We start from the raw sequence: 22174 nt of genomic DNA, 5'->3' as shown, positions 1-22174 counted from the left end.
AAGACAAGGTTTGGTGCACCTAATGAGCCAGCCCCATATCTCAGAATAGCAATATTTAAATTTCCATGCATGCATTCATATGTGCACAAAAATCTCTGCGGTTTCCTCTTCCGACTAGAATGCCTTGTGCTGCATCAAATGCCCTTCTGGCAGGTCTCTAACTTTGAGAAGCTGGTTTTTGAGAAACACAAAGGCTGTGGTAGGAAGTGGCACAGTGTGCAGCTATTTAGATCCCAGATGGCTTCATGTGTTTGGTTTAAGCTACCTACCATTGATGGACAGCAGGCAACAGACTTATTCCTCTTACTAAACTATTGCTTTGTAGCTTTGCTTCCAGGGGCCATCGCTAGGTAAAAAGCCAGCTATGGAGAAAGGCAAGCAATAGTCTGTGGTGCACTCAGGTAAATAATAACAGCAATGAGATGAAATCACAGTATGAAAAATAATAATATAATCCATCATGATACTGGACTAATAATGATCATAGGACAGGGCCTCGTGATTTCATTCTATCCAAGACCCACAAGAGAATATCATAAATATGGTGAGCAATGGAAAATTATATAGAAATACCAGTATGAATCACAAACTGAGGTGGATCTTGAAATGTTAAGAACACACTATCCTTTCTTTCTCTCATGCACATACATTGCCTCCAGTCAACTGTGAAAAGCTAAGTGTAGCAAAACCATGCTGTTCTACGTAGTAGAAAACTAGTCGGCACGGGAAAAGATACTACCCTTCAGCGTCAGCATATCCCAGCATTTTTAAGAGTGCACTCACTATACATACAGTCTCACAGTTCATTAAACAACAGCAACTGCAGCTTGCACTTTGTCTGACCGCATCTCTGGATAATAGGTTCTTTGGTGACAAGTCCACATGCTTAGGAACCAAAACATGCAAACAACACAAAACAAAGGACTCAAAGAGCAATGAAAAGTGAAGCCCAAGGCTAATTTGCTTAGGCTTACAGGTAAACATTAGCATTCCAAAAGTCCCCATTTCATTTATATATTGAAAAGCATTTATAAACAACTTAATATAAGCAGCATATAATATAAAAAAGCAATCAGTATCATTAAAACAAATACAACCTAAAACCAGCAGCACAGTAATATAAAAGTGTGGGAAAGCATAAAAAAGCAAATAAAGCAAGGCCCAACCACGAGGGTCAGGGGACAGCCCGAGGAAAAAGACACATCTTTACAATATATCTATACAATGACTCTTGGGGTCCCTTCCAATTCTAAGATTCTATGATCCAAAGCGTTTGATGGTTGCCGCTTCATGTAAATTTTGAGACGAAAGCACACATGCGCACGTTTCTAAACTTCATGTCGCACAGAGGATTAAAAGTAGGATGCTACAAATGCTAACGGATCAAGCACAAAGAGGAAATAAAACTCCTTAACTAGTTCGCAACTGCTACAATGTACAAATCAAGATTCCAAGATCTCCCAAGCTCTGCCTCGTGTGTTGTATTGAGGCTAACCTTTCTAGAATAAGAACACCCTGAAAGTGTGATGTCTTATCAGTTACAAGCTAGGCCAATCACACAACTGAAAGAAACAAGTTGGCTGCGAGAGCAGATCGTAAGGTATTTTCAATATGGCTTGCAGGGCTGGGAAAGGTTACCTACCGCTGCACTAAACAACCATCTTGAACACTGCTGGCAAGTGAAAGATTTTGGTCCTGTAAGCAACAAGCTATGTTCAGAAGCAACTGCACACCGCAATAGGCTTGTCACAAGTTCTGCCTGCATTCAGTTAATGTTTCCTTCCTTCTACTGGGTTGAGTCACATCCTCCAGTTTGTTTCCCTTTTTTAAAAGCAACTAGGCTACATTAAGAGGCAAGGGCTGCAATTCTGCATACATTTATATGGGAGATGGCCGCTTCCTCGCTGCTTCATGTATGTTACCACAACTATCACTGCACTATTCCAAAAGACAAGACTCGTATTATTATCATCCCTGTAATAGAGAAATCTTGATTTCATGACTGAAAATTGAACTGCACCTTCCGGCGCACAGCTCATGCTCTTTATCAGTGTCCTACAACGGCAGACTGCCGCTAACTATTGTTGCCCCAGGCACGCTAAAAAAAACTCCCAGGAGAGAAAAAGCCCATTCCCGATTCAGTGGGTTTAACTGAATGTTGCCCTGACCACTGGCCATGCTTTCTGGGACTGAGGAGAGTTGCAGTCCAAAACATCAGAAGGGCACCAGGTTGGGAAAGGCTGGCATAGGAGAACATGACTAGAAGCTTACAGCGGAGGATAAAGTTTCTACACATGTCCCAAAAGATTCACCAAACAACATTGGAGCCTTCTGTAATGTCTTCCTGCATTGCTAAAAAGTGGGGTGGGGGGTGAGGAGACAGTCACAGCTACAATTTTAGCTTAAATTGCCACACAGCTTTGCACAGAAATATAAATTATGATAATCAGGATCACCCAGCATTAGACAGAACACAGCATCGACACAAATGATCATTTTAAAAGACTTTGCAACATTATCTTTTTAGCCAAACTGGTTTTTTATTAGTGTGCTTTGTATGAGGAAGTGAGAATTGTGTGCTCATTTCTTCAAACAAATCCTATTTTTAAGGGCTATACTCAGACACTCTTCTATGAAGTGCTATATTAAATGTTCCATTTTTAGAAGAGTATAATTGGGAAGCAAACTGGCGTTCTGATCATATTCATCTTTGTACTTCCCGTTAAAGAAAGAACGGGGGAATTTTGTTCATACAAGAATTTGAATGGTAAGCAAGCTCAGTCATCATTAAACAGGGTAGGCAACTGGAAGGTACTCAAGTCTGCCAAGCCCTATCCTAGAGGGGGAGGCCGGAACTAGATGTGGGCCTGGGGAGGATTACAGGTGTACTGGAAACCCAGCCAAAATGCCATCCATCCTTGGGACTCAAATGGTTAAATTTGAAAGGGGATAAGAGAGGTCACTTCCATTCAGCTTCAAAGAAAATGCCACCCCAAAGAGGCACCCCTCCCACAAGGATGCTCCTGGGAGCTCCATGCTCTTCCATTTTTCTCTGTATCACTAGAAAAGACCAAAGGCTGCCCTGCTGGGCTCACAAAATTCATTCATTCAATTTGCCCCTTCACCTGCTCCTCCCCCTTTTCTGGTTCTTGGCACACTGCTTACAATTCTGACCCCAATAATGGGAAAGCAATTTGCTTCGCCTGCCAAACTCTTTGTACAAATACTCAGCTTTCTCAAACGATGGTGGAAAAAAATTCCTAAGTAGTCGCTGAATCCACAATCCGTAGACAGTGCCGTGTATACTCTTCACTACAAAATAATGGTGATGATCAAGATTTGCTCCAAAAAGCACCCTGAATACTGCACCTTGTACAAAATATGTACCTTCAGCAATTGTGCATAATTTCTTTTTGCATACATTATTCTGCTGTTGTTAGTTATGGGAGACAGACAAAGAACTATGCAGGGCATAAAAGCCCCATTCCAGACCACTGGGAATCGAGCTAGTTCCCTGGTTTGTAAGATTTTGATAGGCATTGCCTACAAACTTTTAAGCATATCTTTTGCAGTCCAAATGGGCAGACACATGGTTTTTAGTGGGGGCTATCTGTGAACTGAATACTGCACATATTTCTATTTTGTGCTTTTTCAGTGCTCCCACAGAATAACAGTTCAGCACAGAGATACACATGCATGCCTGTGCACAGTCCAATCCCAGATGAAAGGCGATGACAGCTTGCAATTTGGCAAGGCGGCTGAAGGAAAGGCATTCTGTATCTGCTTTCTGGGAAGGCTGGGCGAAGAAGAAGTAACAGCATATAAACTTCTTGGGTCAGAATTACGAACCCACCTTCCACCATGCTGAAAGAAATGCAACTCCAATTGTGAATTTAATGAAACCGTATAGATTTAGTATAGAATTCATGATGAATGACTGCACACCCTTCCATAGTATATATTCTTTTGATGTGAAAATGAAACTGGCCTTAGCAATTCAGCCTCTACTATTCATGGAAGCTCCTTGAATTGGATGAAGACAATGCATTAACGAACAGAAAGAAAAAAGTGAGATACTCTGGATACAGTTGACAGGATGGAGAGTCCCATCTATATCACTCATGCTTGTAAGAGATGCCCCATCCACCTCAATGGAGCGTCCATTCCAAAGAAGCATTCCTCTGTATATGTGAACTGCTTCCTGTGTATCTCAAGAAGTGTGCATGCACACAAAAGCTCATACCAATAACAAACTTAGTTGGTCTCTAAGGTGCTACTGGAAGGATTTTTTTTTATTTTGCTTCCTTCCAACAAAGGAAATAGGGGAAGCCAGGTGGAGATTCATTAGGCATGGTTAAGCGTCCGTTTTGGCTTCCTAGCAAAAAGAACAAATATGAAATGCAGTGACCTGGAACTCTCACCCCTCCCAGAGTCCACTGGCCTGTTGAAATACCTGTTTAAGAAGCCATCTCTTAGTTTTGGAATTCCCAAACTCACCTGCCATTTCCCTCCTACTCCCTTTCTTTCCATTTCTTAAGATTGTAACTGTGCAAATGTTATATGCGGCACATTGCTACTCCAAGCATTCTATAGAAGACCTACAGAAATACTAAGTAACAGAGATTCATTTATTTTTCTGTTCAAGTCTTGGCATGAGAATCACTGTCAGGTGGGGCTGCGGCTGACAAAAAAAATGGTAAAGCCCCATAGCCCCTTTCAGAAGTCTACTGTTTCTACAGAATTCAAAGGGAAATAAATTTGCTTAAGCGTGATAGGCTTCTCTTTTACTCCTAATGCCAACTACACCCACCTTGTGCCCAGTGTGGTGTTTTAACATGCACATTTTAATCCCCCTCTCAAACAAGTTATACTACCTTTCCTTGCATTGTATAGTTTTAAAAAAACCCCACAGAAAATTCACCCAAAGTATCAAAGAAGTGGAAGTTGCACAGAGCCCTCACCAAGAATCTACGCACAACACTTTAAAAGAGTGGCACCTGAGGAACTACTCAACTTCTACAGATCCCCAGTCCACAAACAGGAAGAAGAGGGTCTTCTTCACACAAGCAGTTTTGGAATCTACAACCAAAAGATGTGGCAGCCATCACCGGCAAACATGGGTTTGAAAATAGGTATTTCTATTGAAGGATAGGCTTATTAGCCATGGCGGGTAAATAGAACCGACATGTTCAGAGCGTACTTGTATGTTGGATGCTGGTGGCAAACAGAACATGATCACTTGTGAGCTGCTTGTGAGCTCCCAGAAACTGGCCACTGCTGGAAAAAGAATGCTGGTATTGATGGACTTTGGTCCAATTCAGCAAGGCCATTTTAAGCACCATCAATACCTTCCGCAATTTGGAAAAAAGCAGAATTTTCTCCAGTTCCGGTGGCAATTCCATTGCATGTAACTTTATTTCTGACTACGCTGAGCTCTCTAAAAGGAAGCGCACAGCAGTTTACATAGGTTCTAATGCAGACTCCCACCCGGGCAACTTCAAAGGCCAGAACTACCTTGATTCATCACTTAGATTTCTACCCTCTTCTGGGCCAGTTATCTAATAATTTGATTTCAGAATTGATGTTGAGCTTTAATAATGTCCTGGTGTCAAAAGTCAGCCCTCATGGCTAGGTAGATGTCAGCCTAACAATTTTGCAGACGCATCAAAAGCTTGTTTATGGCAGTTTAAATGCTAGCTATACCAAACAACCAAGTTGCCAAGCTTGTTCTCTCTTTGCACTGTATGATGATAATCACTATCAGTTTTAATCCATTCAATTACATTTGTTAAATGAGAACAAATAATCCTGTTTTCTGACTCTTGATAAAAAATTGAAATATGTCAAAATTCATTGTGTTCCCTTGTAATTTACTGTATAAATGGAATCTTTTATAAATACCATTCTTGCTCATTGGAAATACTCCTATATTTCTCCCTATATTTCTGTGGATATGCTAATCATATCCACAAGGCCATGCTGCACAAATTTAGCCTTAATGCTGGTTTCCAACCACCAATTGCCTACACCTGCTGAAAACCCACAGCAGGGAGGGCATATCTTTCAGAACGAAGTCCCTGCTGTTACTTCAGTGTGCCTTCCAACACAGCAAGGCTATGAAGTTATAAAATCTGCCTGGAATAGTTGTGGGAGGGAAACCTTTGCCAAAGAGTGTGGGAGTCTTGCCAGCATTTGCTGTAGAGTTTAAACTTCAATTTTAAGAGGGGGAAATAATACTGTACACCACCAGCAGCTTTCAAATGATTTAATAAAAGGATATTTACATAACAAGAGTAACTTCACTCTGATCTAGGAGGTCCCTACATACGGAAGATCCCACAAAAGCAGTAGCATCTCTGGAACTTAATCCAAGCACTGATAGGCTGCTGACAGAAAGAGAGAGAAAAAGGACAAAGGAAGCCGCTTTAGATCAGGTTGTATCATTGGTCCAGCTAGCTTAGTAATGTCTATATTGGCTGTGTTCATTAAGTTATGGTTTGTTTTTAACCATGGTTTCTCTAACAAACCACAAGTCAGTTCACAGACAAGCAAACAAACAGGGGCTTCGCACTGTAGTTTGTTGGCAGAAAGCAAACCACGGGTAGTGTGCAGGCTTGGGTTCACAGATGTAAATAAATCATAGTTAGACTAAACAAACCAAGACTTAGTATTATGTGAAAAGCATGCCACTGACTGGCAATATCTCTCCAGGGTTTCAGGTTGGCATCTTTCCCAGTCCTGCCTGGATATGCCAGGGACTGGACCTTGGAACAAAGAAGGGTTGTCGTTTAGCTTGGATGACATTTTTTTTAAAGCATCAGACAAACTCATGGACAAATTACTATCAGTAATTATTTTCCATGATAGATATATGGAGCTTACATATACTTGGGCAGTATTCTGCTGAATACCAGGTAGTAGAGAACAGACAATAGGGGAAAGCTCCCTCTACTTTATAATAATAATAATAATAATAATAATTTTTTATTTATACCCCGCCCTCCCCAGCCAAGGCTGGGCTCAGAGCGGCTTCTGTTCTGCTTCTGAGCTCTCAAAGGTTTCTGATTGGCCCTGACTAGATTAGGTATGACCAAGCAAAGCAATCTGCAAATTCCTAAATTGCAGTACTTATTCTCCAGAAATTCCATAAGGACACTGAACCAGGTTTCTGGACCAGGCTCATGATGATGGTGATACATCTCATGTACTGAAGGTTGTTTCGCCACCCCCCAATAAATCATTGGACTCACTTGATGAACGCAACCAAGTGAGATGGATGCAGGTAGAACCAAGGGAAGTAACATTGCTTTTGCCAGAATTTTACTAGCATTTTTAAGATTAAAAATCAAGAAGGCAGTGGTTTGTTTGAAAGACTCAGTGCCGTTTTAAAGAATGAGGCAAGGCATACTAAACTTTGCCTCTGGGTGACTCCAGCTGGCTGCAAGATGCAGCTGACAAGGCATGCTCTCTGCTGCAACAGCAGTTTGGTAGCCAACCTTTTTACTGTAACTGTTGTCCACATTAAGAGAGAGAGATACAGAGAAATGTGAAGCGTTTGTTGCCTTCTAGCTCACAGTAGCTTTCCATGAGACTGAAGTCCACCCTTTCTTTAAAATCATCTGTTCTTGCTAGCAGCAAGCAAACTGCTCTTCTCAAACAGAAGCAACACGCTGAGCATCTCCTCACTCAGCACACTAATGTGCCCTTATGTCTGACCTGAATGACGAACTGCTATGCCATAACCAGCTCAGCACTGAGGCTTCAGACTAAAGATCACAGACATTACCAACAGGACTGGAAAATTCCAATTCCTAGGCATCAGAATAAAAGTGCATAGTCACCTGTTACCCACAACTTTTGTAGCTACAATTTGTATAGTACTTTAGAAAGTATGACATGTTTCCCACACAAAACAACTTTAGTAACCCTTAGAAGCCTACTCCAACCCTTAAGCTGGGTGAGCATTATTATCCCAAATTGTTGCCTGGGAGCAGAAGGATGATTGTCTAAGGCAACCTAACCCATCCCATGAAACTCACCAGATTTGTATCTGCAAATTTCTACCTGTTTTCTGGCCATGTTACTCATTGCCAGAGCAACTGAACTTCAATTTAGAACCTAGGCTTTTTGTTGATTTGTTAGGCTAGGCAGTGGTGTCCAAACTTTTTTCAAAGAGGGCCAGATTTGATGAAGTGGAGGGCCGTTAAAAAAGTTGTTGACTTTTTTAAAGGATTGAAGTAGTTGTTGGGCTTTTTTATGATTTTACCCCAACGTTGTTTCTTTGGGATTGAAGTTGTCGAGGGTTTTTTTGGATTTTACCCCAGGAAATAAACTGCCACAGGGGCCAGATTAAACCGACCAGCAGGCCAGATTACGCCCCCAAAACAGACTTTGGACATGCCTAGGCTAAGGAGTCAAATTAAGTGTTCATGGCCAAGCCAAGCGGCCATCAGAAACTGATTCAGAGAATGCTGCAATGTACTAGGCTTGTTTATGTTTAAATATGAGCCACTCCGCATAAATTCAAATATTTCAACACTAACCATGTTGATGAAGCACAGACATGCAAAGCAGGTAGGTTGTTTCAGATGGCTGGCACTCTATCTCACACTGATAGTAACCAGGCTGGGATGAGGAGCTGTGATGCAGCTTCTGCCACATACACAAGGAGAACAAAAGGGAAGTTGGACTGTGCTTTCACAGTGCAGGCCACAGCATATTTAAACAGACTTTGACTGCAAGAGAACATCCTGTGGTATTTCATGGTTGATAAGGAGAAATAAAATCTTCAGGGCTCATTTTATAATTGCTGGAAATGTTTTGATCCCATGGGGCCAATTTTACACGCCTAAGGTGGAAGAGCCTTTGTTGAAGTAAGTTCTTTAAATGTTTTGAAGGCTATTTATAAAATGGCATGAGTAAAGACTGTTGTTAGATCATGAAGTTATTCCATTCAGCTGCTGGGACAACATAATTAATGAAGAAAAAAAAGAACTTGACCAAAAGTCCACTTCTTGTAAAAAAAAAGAAAAAAGGGGGGAAAGGATATTAGAAATCATAAAAACGACTAGAATGGATACAAAAATGCAGTGTTGCCATACTAGTGAAAATGATCACCTTAATTTATACTTGAGGACAACTTGGCAAACAGTGGCAATGCATCTGATTAAAGGGGCTTGAGCCCCCAAAACTTTTTCTTACAACAGATTTCCAAATCTTTAAGGCACCACAAAACTCTGATGTTTCTGATAGTAATCATTTTTTAAAGATTTTGGCCTTAAGGAAATGAAAATTCTGGAGACTGCTTAGTCATTCATTTTTGGCTTCATAAGCATCACACCATGCAAAAATAAAAATCTGTTAAGATGTAAAGATAAAACTTAACTTGTCCACGCTACTTTATATAAGGTAAAGGTAAAGGTGTTGGAGGAGATTCTTGAGTCCCATGGACTGCAAGAAGATCAAACCGATCCATTCTGAAGGAAATCAGCCCTGAGTGCTCACTGGAAGGACAGATCCTGAAGCTGAGGCTCCAATACTTTGGTCACCTCATGAGATGAGAAGACTCCCTGGAAAAGACCCTGATGTTGGGAAAGATGGAGGGCACAAGGAGAAGGGGATGAGATGGCTGGACGGTGTTCTTGAAGATACCAGCATGAGTTTGACCAAACTGCGGGAGGCAGTCAAAGACAGGAGTGCCTGGCCTGCTCTGGTCCAGGGGGTCACGAAGAGTCGGACACGACTAAACGATTAAACAACAACAACAACAAAAGGTAAAGGACCCCTGGATGGTTAAATCCAGTCAAAGGTGACTATGGGGTGCAGCGCTCATCTCGCTTTTCAGGCCAAGGGAGCCAGAGTTTGTCCCCAGACAGCTTTCCTGGTCATGTGGCCAGCATGACTAAACTGATTCTGGAGCAACAGGACTGTGATGAGTGCCAGAGCGCACGGAAACACCATTTACCTTCCCGCCGCAGCAGTACCTATTTATCTACTCATGCTGGTATGCTTTCAAACTGCTAGACTGGCAGGAGCTGGTACAAAGCAATGGGAGCTTACCCCACACCGCAGATTCAAACTGCCAACCTTCTGATTGGCAAGCCCAAGAGGCTCAGTGGTTTAGACCACAGCACCACCCACAGCCCTGCTGCTTTATATGAGGAAAGGGGGTGTGTGAAATCTAGAAAAACAGACAGGCACAAACATGATGGTATCAGCAACTTTTTTTAAAAAAAAAAGACACAGAAGTACATTACATCAGGAGATGACTGAGCAGGGGGTGGGGGGAGGAAATCAGAAACTTTCTGCTGATATCCTGAAGTGTGTTTGTGAGGAGCAAGTGCTTCCTCATTTGTGAAGTGGGACACTAGTGGGACGCTAATATGTTTTATCGCTGTAACCGGAGAATGCAAGGGAGGCAGAACTGTGACTTAAATGAAGGAAGTAAAAGTAATTTCACTTTCAAATCCCCTTTGTGCAGCCAGTAAAACCAAAATAAGTGAACGCCAATAATGTTATGTGGATATGTTTTCACTGTTGACAGTGGTAATTATTCAGGACTGGTCTATCCACACAGGAGAATCAGATTAATAAAATCCCTTAATCATCAATGGGTTTTGCCTTTAATTTATTGTGGATTCTGAATAACCCGCTGTTTACCTAAGAGATTACAATTTGGAGACTTGACGGGGTTTTGCTGCAAGATAACCGCATGGCCCTACAAACCAAATCATCAGCAGCTCAAATCAGGGCAGTTAATAAATGAAAGTTCAAGATGGACTTCTGTCCTGAAGCTTATCACGTTTACATTGGAAATACGTCTCCCTTGTTTTGGTAGAACTCACTTCCAAATACTTGGGCTACAGAAGGGCCATGGAGCTATGCAAGAGACAACCAAATTGTTTCTTCTGGAACCAGCAACAACATTTCTTAGCAAAAAGCTTTATTGCACATAGAAGCAATCCAGTCAGATGGGCAGGGTACAAATCTATTATTATTATTATTATTATTATTATTATTATTATTATTATTATTACACAGGGCAAGCCACATTTCTAGCAAATCATGTCAGCAGCGTAGGAAATCTTCATTGGGCTGCCACTTGTGACTGGGAATTTGGACTACTTACTGGACAGAAGAATCCGAACACTTAGCATGCACACTGACAGGCATGGTCACTTGGAGTTTTTCCCCCCAGATGCCATTACGTCTTTTTTATATATAACTTATTTATTTGATTTTACAAATTAAAATTTACATTCATAACCAGAAATAAAGAGAAATACACAAAGATTCCCCCAAATCTTTGGACTTTCCTCCACCTCTCCACAGGTTCCATTACTAATCCTTTTCCTCTGCATATTTTAAGTCACTCCATTTTTAAAAATACTCCACTATATCCATCATTCTTGTTACATTACAAGTGTTTTTAAAATCCTGCCAAAGAGTTCAACTGCTTACAGTGGTCTCCTAGATAAACTATAAATTTCCCCCATTCTTTATTTAAATTTTGGTCTTCTTGGTTTCTGATTTTCCCAGTCAATTTCGCCATCTCTGCATAGTCCATCAGCTTGGTCTCCCATTCTTCTCTGGTAGGGACTTTGTCTTCCTTCCATCTCTGGGCTAAGAGATGTAGGAGATTCTTACATGCCATAGATAACCAGGTGAATTTACATTTACAGAAAAGGTAAAATTATACTCAGCTGGTGCAATCAGCTCCTTTTACTCTCTGCAGGCACAGACAACACAGTGCTGTAACACTGACAAAAATTTTCAAAGACCCTGATGCAGATATTTAAGCAGCTTGCAGCAGAAATAGCATACTGTGCTTGAGGAATTAAGTTAACTAACACTTCAAGCTAAGGAGAGCAGTTCCTGAGCAGCAGTGGAGTCAGGTTCCTTTGCATCTTTAATGGAGTATGCAATTACATGCCATCTTGTCTTGCAATAGAGTTAAACTGCTGAGAACATCCATACATTTTTAGGGCTGAACAGATCATCCACATCCCCTGTGGAATTTGCAAGCAGTATCCATTTAAAGACCGAGGGCTACTGCAAAAAAGCTCCTGGAGACTGAATTGGCCTTAAGTGTGAGGTATAAAAGCTATATGAATTACCTCCAATATGACTGTGGTCTCCTGAGCAGCAAGCAACATAAATATGTGATAAAATAAAATGAACAGCTTACTCAAGTTCTGCTGCTTACTAGTTATCATCATTTACATTTTCACCGTCCCTCTTACATTCTTCACAATTTTTGCTCCTCCCTAATCATATCCCCATTTCAGCAATGGAAGAGAAATGAGGGCAAAATTGAATTATTTGCTGGCAAATCAATTCTGAGTTAATGATTCAGCAGGGATCTGTTCCCAGGTCTCACAGGTAGAAGCCCAATGTTGAAAAAACAAAGTGTCCAGAAGATAAAAATATATAATAATGTACTAACATTTTAATGTGGCATTCATTATGATGAAGCGTAGGGGGATTGATTAGCTGTGGTTGGGCAGTCAGAGGGGCTTCTGGGTTGCTACTGGATCAGCTGCTGTGATCCTGCTTAGGTGCTCAGATAATAAAGCTTAATAACATAGGCAGTCAGGACACAACAAAGACAGACTAAGCCTAGGAAAGGAAAAGGCAGGAGTTAGAAAAATGTAGGCTATGGAGGTTCCTAGGAAAGGTTGTTGAAACAAGGGAATGGTCCAAACCAATACAAAGAGGACAAGACCAAAGGGAGGGTGGGACAAGGCACCAGGAGTTTGCACATAGAAATAAAATATTAAAGCCAGGTTTTTAGAAACCCTCTATTAAATGTCTTTGAACAGAAGTGGACAACTCCACTTCATGACACTAGCACAACTTTGTGAAGCGAAGCTGAGTTTTCACCGGAAAACACAGCAACTTAACATATCAATGTAAGCTGAAAGAACTGCGGAAGAGTTCATTTTAACTAATCATGGGTCCCTCTTTTAATACCCATGCTAGTTCTTCATTGGTCTTCTTGTAAAACTTCAAACCCCTAGATCTCCAAATCTTCACCTCTGCCTAATTCACTTTCTCCACCTTGCCAACCAATTAGCCCCCATACTGTGTCCTATCCTCTCACACCTGCCTTTGTGCTATGTTCTCCTCCTGCATCTGGCAACAAACTGGCTTTTCTACCTTCAAATAACTATTCTTACTATGTCTGCAAAGTCTCCCTCCTACCAATTCACCACCCCTTGCCTCACTTTATCCTCTCCTGCTCTCTGGACAAAGATCAGATACAGACCACAAAATTAACAGCTACCTCTTGTTGTTGTTTAGTCGTTTCCGACTCTTCGTGACCCCATGGACCAGAGAACGCCAGGCACCTCTGTCCTCCACTGCCTCCCGCAGTTTGGTCAAACTCATGCTGGTAACCTCGAAAACACTATCCAACCATCTCGTCCTCTGTCGCCCCCTTCTCCTTGTGCCCTCCATCTTTCCCAACATCAGGGTCTTTTCCAGGGAGTCTTCTCTTCTCATGAGGTGGCCAAAGTACTGGAGCCTCAGCTTCAGGATCTGTCCTTCCAGTGAGCACTCAGGGCTGATTTCCTTCAGAATGGAGAGGTTTGATCTTCTTGCAGTCCATGGGACTCTCAAGAGTCTCCTCCAGCACCATAATTCAAAAGCATCAATTCTTCGGCGATCAGCCTTCTTTATGGTCCAGCTCTCACTTCCATACATCACTACAGCTACCTCTGGTACACATCAAAAAGCAATAGGTGAACTAAATACTTTCCCCAAAGTACCATGGACTGTCTGATCAGGTGGTCTGTAGAGCTGCTGCAGTAGTCAGGACATAGGATAACCACTCCTAGGAAGGCTTACTGTTACAAAGTTGTGTTTTTGTGCTAAGAGCAACTTTTTAATAGTCTCTGTATGCCACCTATTCACAACTCCTAAGAAAATTAAAAATTGGTAAGAAAGAATACACCACAATTAAAACCAATCAGATAATATGTTGAAACCATATGCAGAGTTTTGCAATTGAAGAAGGCCCTCTGCCCAGGTCTCAACAGCTTCATGACGTTAAGAAGAAGGAATCAGGTTTGAAAAGAGCCATTTGTCTGACTGCCTGTGCTGAATAAACATTACCTTTGTATATCAGAATGGATATTGGGGGTGGGGGATTCTACTTCTTTCAGGCCATCTATTTTGACACTTGGAACCCACCCTTCCTTGCAAAGCTTGGACTCCTAGCAGTCTTAAAATGATGAAAGTTAATCTGCCATGGGACTAAGATATGGGAAACCCTTTCAAGGGCAGGAGGCTGAGTTGCATGACTTTCAGATCATCTCTGTCCTGTGGCTCCACGTATCTTATTAGCTTCTTTCAAAACAGTACAGAAGTAATGAGTTCGTATTAGCTCTTCACTGTTGGCAAAAGGAAATCTGGACTTTTCTGTTATCAAGATAGTTAACCATATATTTATTATTTTTTGTGAAATATTTCTTCAGAGTGGCCACAAGAGGTTGAACGCAGAAAGAGCAAAAAGTAATTAGAAAACTGAAGTAGTTCATATGGGAAGAAAGCAATGCATTCACTCAATTCTGTTTGTGGGAAGTAGGCACCAAAAGAAGAGAATGAATTCAGAAGCCACAGGTAGGAAACACAGAATCCTAAGTGGATAGGAAAGAGTTAAGTTTCAAGAAAGGCCTCTCTAGACAAAACAACAGAAAAGCTTAACAGAGATAACAAGCAGACCCAGAAAGCATTACAGAAGTCTAGATGTAAGTGACAACTTGAATTTCTATTTTAAAGGCATCATTTAAAATGGTAATACAGTACAAAGTTAGATGCTTGTACTACATGGGGGCTACTAACATGAGTTTGACCAAACTGCGGGAGACAGTGGAAGACAGGAGTGCCTGGCGTGCTGTGGTCCATGGGGTCACAAAGAGTCGGACACGACTAAACAACTAAACAACAACTACATGGGGGGATCAATATTACTGGCATTCAATTTTCAGATACTTCTATGTGCTCAAGCTGTGCACCCAGGTTTTTCTGAGCTCTCTTTACAATATAATTAGTGCATTACTTTTATTATACATGCAGTGCCTATGTAAGAGCATAGGAATATCCTTTCTGGATCAGACAAGCAGTCTACCAAGTCTACCACTCTCAATAATACTAGCCAGCTGCCTCTCCCAAGGATGTGGAAAGAGCCGCTCCCTGTTTGCACTCATCCTCTGACAGAATTATACAACCCCTAATAGCTGCTGGTAAAGCTATCTAATCTTCTTCTTTAATAGCCTTCTAAGCTAGTAGTCATAAAATCATGTGGCAATTAATAGAGGGCACAAGGTGAGGCATTTCAGAGTCCTAGATTCTTAACAACACTGAACAGCCAGCTGCTGGCATTAAACTGGGGTTAAAGTACTGGGGTGAAGACAGATGTATTGGGACCATTGATTTCTAACAACACATTCCAGTATGCAAAATGCTTTATCGTTTCTGGCTGATTTATCTTCATGACAGGTGTGGCAGGGTACAAGGAGGAGAGGGGTTGAAAGTCAGATCCACCTACAGTTATCGGAGGAAGGGAAGGGAATCAAATGAAATACAGACAGGCCACACAACTACAAGAGACAGGGAAAGAAGGAGAAACAACTTGAATTTTGGGAGGGGAAAGTACATACTGTCGCCTTAATCTATGCAAAGGAGTGTGTGGGGTTGAAGAGGGAGATAAGAAATTGTTTTGCATTGGAAAATAGGGAGAATGCAGAGGGCAAATGGGATCAGATCTACCTGGAGGGAGGGAGCAGGCAGTCAAAGCATGTCTACTTTAAAGTAGTCTCCAATTTATTCAATGGAACTTATTTGCTAGTAAACTGATAAGGGGTTACATCCTAATAGTAACAGGAGGAGAGGAGGAGAAATGATATGGAGAAGGAGGAAGTGTATAGGGACCTTAGGAAAATGAGAGGGGGGGTCTATGCAGTTATCCTAAATAGATAATATAAGAAGACTAGGAGGAAGGGTTCTGTCCAAAGTTAGGGAATGGGCAGGCTGTTATTATCATTACATTAATAATAAGAATAAGAATATAGATTTGTATACCGCCCAATACCTGCAGGTCTCAGGGCGGTTCACAGGTGGAAATCATGATATAGAAACACTAAATACATTTTCAAAAGGAAAATGAAAACAACCCAATAACACCCCCCCAAAAAAACCCCCACATTTTAAAAGAGCACTGGATGTCACATTCCAGTTATGCACTTGCCTCCTTTATCTTTCAGATCCTCTGACACAAACCCAGGTAACCATCATTTTTAAAAAGCCATCGGGGGAGAAGGCTGGGCTTCCAAGACTCTCTTTCTTTTGCAGAGGTTCTACTAACTTATTCCAGTATCCTCCATTAGAAGGGAATCTATGAACGCTTGATAAATGCCCCCCCCCCCCCGCCAAGGGATGTAGTAACGCAGAAAGCGCGTAGGAGAAAATCAGGGATTGGAATTGGGGGGGGGGAGGAAAAGGAAGAGGAGCGGAGCCACGAGGCGGAAAAAAAAATCCGAAACAGACCCACGTGGAAAGCGAGAGGGCGGGAGAGGGGCGAGGAGGCGGTTTCCATGGAGACAGAGGAAGAGGCGCGCGATCGGCGCAGGGAGGGAAGGTGGGCGGGGCCAGCCGACGCAGCGTTCCCTGAGAAGCGAGCCAATCAGGAGCGAGCGCAGCTCACACACTGAGGGGGGTGGCGGTTGGTTGCGCGCGCGGCGGGGGGGGGCCGGTTGTGAGGGAAGGGTTCCCCCCCTTCCTCCCCCCTCCCCACGGTTAACGGATAATACTCACCGCGCTGCCCCCCTCCCCCGAAGCTGAGGGGAGGGACCGATGTGGGGCGGCGGCGGTAGCAGCAGTGCCCGCAGGGACCAGGCTGAGGAGGCTGCTGAGGAGACGACAACCGCCGCCGGGCGTGCGTCACGCGCGTGCGCGCCCCCCCCGCCCACTCCGCGCAGTGACCCGGATGTACCGGGCTAGGCAGGGCGGGCTCGCTGTGGAGGCGGCGGCAGCAACGGGTCGCCGGCGGCGGCCGACGCTACTGCGCATGCTCACTCGGCGCGGCAACCTAAAACATAAAAAAGAAACGCGCCCGCAGGTGATCTTTATGTTTCTCGGCTCGGGCGGGCGGGCGGGATTAGTCCCTCTAACCCGTTTTCTCTTAAAAGCGGTTAAATCTCGGGATGATTTCGGGAAGGAATCGCGTGGGGCTTTCCACACACACCCCGCAACACCTGATTAAAACGGAGAGGATTTGAACGATATGGTTAAAATTAATAATATTTCATATTATGCTAATTTTTTTCAAAAATAATTATTATAAAAAATCCATTGAAACATTAATAGAATTAAAACTGTGCGTGTGGGTAAATCTTTGTATCTATATCTTGCATTTATAGCTTCAATTTTCCCTCTTTCCAAACGGTTTGGAGAGCGCACATGTGTGTTCCTGTGCCTGTGCAGAGAGCACATGGCAAAAGCTGGGTTGCCGGCATCTTCCAGCCACGAGCCTCATTCATTGCATGTTCCAAGGGGAAGTGCTAGCGATGATTGGTTTAGTTTTGGAAAAGGTGGAAAAACCAAACAAAAAAACTTCGCTCTCTGAGGATATTTGCATGCCAGGCAAACTTCCCCAGCTAGACCCCTTGCCTGCTTCTTCTGGGCAGCTGTCCATCCACTTGAAGATGCAAGACTAACCCCAACAAATCACAAGACTAACCCCAACAAGTAATAATAATAATAATTTTTCCCCAGCCACTCTGGGCGGCTTCCAACAAAATATTAAAATACAGCAATGCATCAAACATTAAAAGCTTCCCTAAACAGGGCTGCCTTCAGATGTCTTCTAGAAGTCTGGTAGTTGTTCTCTTTGACATCTGATGGGAGGGCGTTCCACAGGGCGGGTGCCACTACCGAGAAGGCCCTTTGCCTGGTTCCCTGTAACTTGGCTTCTCGCATCAAGGGAACCGCCAGAAGGCCCTTGGCGCTGGACCTGTGTCCAGGCATAACGATGGAGGTGGAAAGCTCCTTCAGATATACTGGACCGAGGCCGTTTAGGGCTTTAAAGGTCAACACCAACTTTGAATTGTGCTCGGAAACATACTGGGAGCCAGTGTAGGTCTTTCAAGGGGCTAGTCCTCACTGAGGAGGTGAACTGGGGCTAAGGGCTGGATGCTTTGGAGTGGTGGAATCCCCAAACATAGAAGACGGGGGAGGGGGGAGAGAAAGATAGGTGAAAACTACATCCCTTCCCACAGGTTTGCCCACTTGGCAAAACTTAAAACAGCCTTCTCCTCTCCCAAACAGCTTTTCATTTAATCAAATGGCACCAGGGCTCTATTCCACACATCTGCATGTTGGGTACAGTATTAAGCAGCCTCTGGTTTTAGCCCAAGGATAGGGTGGCCCTCTGGATATTATTGGACTCCCATCATCCCTGACCATCAGCCATGCTGGTTAGTGGGTCACGAGTTTCCCATTCTGTTATAAAAGCACCACATGAGAGGGTGTCATTGAATAAATGACAGTACTTACTTCTCTGCCTCGTCTATGAATAAGTTCAGTTATCTCCATCCGTTGTGCCACACTGATTTGCTGCTGTTTTTATTACGTCTCGTGATTTTATTGTGGCTTTATTTGTATTTTGATACTTCGCCGCCCACCCTTGGACCTTTTGGTGAATAATAAATCTCAAGAATACATAATAAATCAGGGCATCATTGGCTGATTTAGGATTGCCACGTCCCTGCTGTTTCTTTGACAGGTGAGCTTGGCGGAAAATCAAACAGGTGATGTCTTCAACGCCAGGCTGAGCTTTGCTTCACCTGTTCCATTTCCACCTGCCCTGCTACTGATAACGGCACAGGAGCTCTGGCATGGAGGAGTCAAACTGTGGCAACCCACCGCTGGCATCTCAAGCAGCTCCTGCAGTTTGTTTAGTCGTGTCCAACTCTTCGTGACCCCATGGACCACAGCACGCCAGGCACTCCTGTCTTCCACTGCCTCCCGCAGTTTGGTCAAACTCATGCTGGTAGCTTCAAGAACACTGTCCAACCATCTCGTCCTCTGTCGTCCCCTTCTCCTTGTGCCCTCCATCTTTCCCAACATCAGGGTCTTTTCCAGGGAGTCCTCTCTTCTCATGAGGTGGCCAAAGTATTGGAGTCTCAGCTTCACGATCTGTCCTTCCAGTGAGCACTCAGGGCTGATTTCCTTCAGAATTTATAGGTTTGATCTTCTTGCAGTCCATGGGACTCTCAAGAGTCGCCTCCAGCACCATAATTCAAAAGCATCAATTCTTTGGCAATCAGCCTTCTTTATGGTCCAGCTCTCACTTCCATACATCACTACTGGGAAAACCATAGCTTTAACTATACGGACCTTTGTTGGCAAGGTGATGTCTCTGCTTTTTAAGATGCTTTCTAGGTTTGTATCTCCTGCAGTTAATAACTTGCAAATCCCAAATGGCTGGTGCAATATCGCACCAGTGGCAGGCGTTAATAGTTTCACTGACCCAGCAACCTCATTATCTTTAGACAGGGAGATTTCTCTGGGTGCAGCACCAAGAAAGCTTGTAGTTCTACAATTTTCAATCAGAAAGATGCCCCCGGCTCAAACTGCATATTTGATATTTCCGACCTGATTTCATCAACGGTACTTGGAAACGGGGTCAGAGAGAGAGAAGGCCTAGGCACCAATTGCAATGCATCACTGTAACCCACCCTCCAACTGAAAAGCAGTTAAAAGGCACAGGCAGGGGCCTTGTGACCCTCCAAATGTTAGATGCCAATTCCCATCAGCCCCAATCACCATGTCAAACGACCAGACATGATGAGAACTGTAGTCCAATAATATCTGGAGGGTCATAGGCTTCATACCACTGGCTTAAGGAACAGCAACCAGGAGCACTGCAAAAATAAACACGGCATAAGGAGATATTATGTGTGAGTATATGGGAGGCTGATCCATATTTTCTACAGAGCCGCCAGAACCACGTAACACTGGTCCTGAGAGATCTGCATTGGCTCCCAGTACGTTCCCGAGCACAATTCAAAGTGTTCGTGCTGACCTTTAAACCCCTAAACAGCCTCGATCCTCTATATCTGAAGGAGCGTCTCCACTCCCATCGTCCAGCCCAGACACTGAGATCCAGCGCCAAGGGCCTTCTGGCGGTTCCCTCATTGTGAGGTTACAGGGAACCAGACAGAGGGCCTTCTTGGTAGTGGCGCCAGCCCTGTGGCGCCTGCCCACCCTTCAGATGTGAAGGAAATAAGCAGCTATCTTATCTTTAAAAGACATCTGAAGGCAGCCCTGTTTAGGGAAGTTTTTAATATTTAATGCTGTATTGTTTTTAACACTTGGTTGGGAGCCGCCCAGAGTGGCTGGGGAGACTCAGCCAGATGGGTGGGGTATAAATAATAAATTATTATTATTATTATTATTATTATTATTATTATTATTATTATTATTACAGAGCAACTGCAAATCTGGTGTATTGTTGTGCCTGGACAGTTGTTAATGGGGACCCTCTCATCGTCCCCAATGCATAAGTAAAAGGGAACAGGGGAAACTTGTCGGTTGTTATAAACATTACTGGCTGTTATAAAAGGGGAGACAGAGAGGGAAATTGAGCTTTATGACTGCAAGAACTTAAAAGTGAGGAAACGCAACCTGTTCTAGAAAGAAAGGAAGGATACCTTCTACAATGCAGAAGCAGCTGACAGGCTCAGCATTATTTCGTTTCATTTTATTTTTTGATACCTCCAAGGTTTGATTAGTCAGTCTCTTTGATCTCTGTAAGTTCGCTCTTGTCTCCGACATATATGGCATTAGGAAAGTAGTCCCATTGGGGCTTGGGCTGCCTTCTGGAGCTTTTCTGCACTTAATGAGAGAGCTGGTGCAGCAGAGATGCTAACTGCAGGGGCATGGAATCCCTTTCCACACACCCCCTTTCAAATTTCACCCCAGCCATGAACTTGCAAGATGCCCTCAAGGCCAAACCTTGGTCTCCTCATCCCTTACTCTCCATTTACAGCCAGTTTGCAGAAGCTACAACTAGGTCAAGATGGTGAAACCCATCCAACGGCGTCCGGAAACAAGACTGTGCAGCTTACCAGAGGCATGGCTCAATCCGAGGAGCTGAGCTTGACATTTCTAAACCAGGTGTGGGTGGCCTGTGGCCCTCCAGGTTTCATTGGGCTCCAACTCTCCAGCCTCCGTCCCGGTCAGCATGCCCAATGGTCTGGGACAACGAGAGTTGTAGTATATATCTCAAAAGTGGGCAACCAAAACGATCAAGGTTGGATCAAGTCCCTTAAAAGGAAGGTTTGGGTGACTTTCTTGTTTCTTTGGTTGGTTGATTTGGTTTTTAAAAAAATGGTAAGATGGACATTTTTCTGTCTCGGATAATAGTACAACCCGAGGTTATCCAATGAAGAAGAATACAGTGGTACCTCTGGATGTGAACGGGATCCGTTCTGGAGCCCCGTTCACATCCTGAAGCGAACGCAACCCACATCTGCGCATGTGTGTGACGTTATTTTGCGCATCTGCCCATGCGCAAGCGGCGAAACCTGGAAGTAACGCGCTCCGTTACTTCTGGGTTGCCACGGAGCGCAACCCGAAAATATTCATCCCGAAGCATATTTAACCCGAGGTATGACTGTAGTATAAGGACATGGGTGGCACTGTGGGTTAAACCACAGAACCTAGGACTTGCCGATCAGAAGGTCGGCGGTTCGAATCCCCGCGGCGGGGTGATCTCCCGTTGCTCGGTCCCAGCTCCTGCCCACCTAGCAGTTTGAAAGCACGTCAAAGTGCAAGTAGATAAATAGGTACCGCTCCAGCAGGAGGGTAAACAGCGTTTCCGTGTGCTGCTCTGGTTCGCCTGAAGCGGCTTAGTTATGCTGGCTCCCTCGGCCTGCGAAGCGAGATGATCGCTGCAACCCCAGAGTCGGTCATGACTGGACCTAATGGTCAGGGGTCCCTTTACCTTTTGTGACTGTAGTAGGAGATTCAAGCCAGAGAACAGGAAGCACTTCCAAATAAATCTATGGGATTTAATCCCACAAGATGAGGCGGCGCCACCTTGGACGGCTTTAAAATAGGACTGGGGAGATTCAGGGAGGACCAGGCTATGAATGGCTACGAAACCCGA

General features: G+C 43.6%; 1 protein-coding gene across 4 annotated transcripts in view; it reads right to left on the bottom strand.

The window, feature by feature from the left end:
• CYRIB (CYFIP related Rac1 interactor B) overlaps nt 1–22174 on the bottom strand; it is a 70378-nt gene that overhangs the window by 34062 nt on the left and 14142 nt on the right. Inside the window, exon 1 of one of the 4 annotated variants that reach the window (XM_053395304.1) lies at nt 16816–16994. The exons of 2 other annotated variants lie outside the window; for them this stretch is intronic. The gene's annotated coding sequence lies outside the window, so the exon portion shown is untranslated. Of the gene's footprint in view, nt 1–16815; nt 16995–22174 lie in introns of those variants that run through there. One more of the 4 variants, XM_053395302.1, reaches the window with a different exon arrangement.

This window comes from Podarcis raffonei, chromosome 7 (genome assembly GCF_027172205.1).
Source record: "Podarcis raffonei isolate rPodRaf1 chromosome 7, rPodRaf1.pri, whole genome shotgun sequence".
NCBI lineage: Eukaryota > Metazoa > Chordata > Lepidosauria > Squamata > Lacertidae > Podarcis > Podarcis raffonei.
The sequence above is the reverse complement of the archived record's forward strand: the minus strand, read 5'-3'. Positions and strand labels throughout refer to the sequence as shown.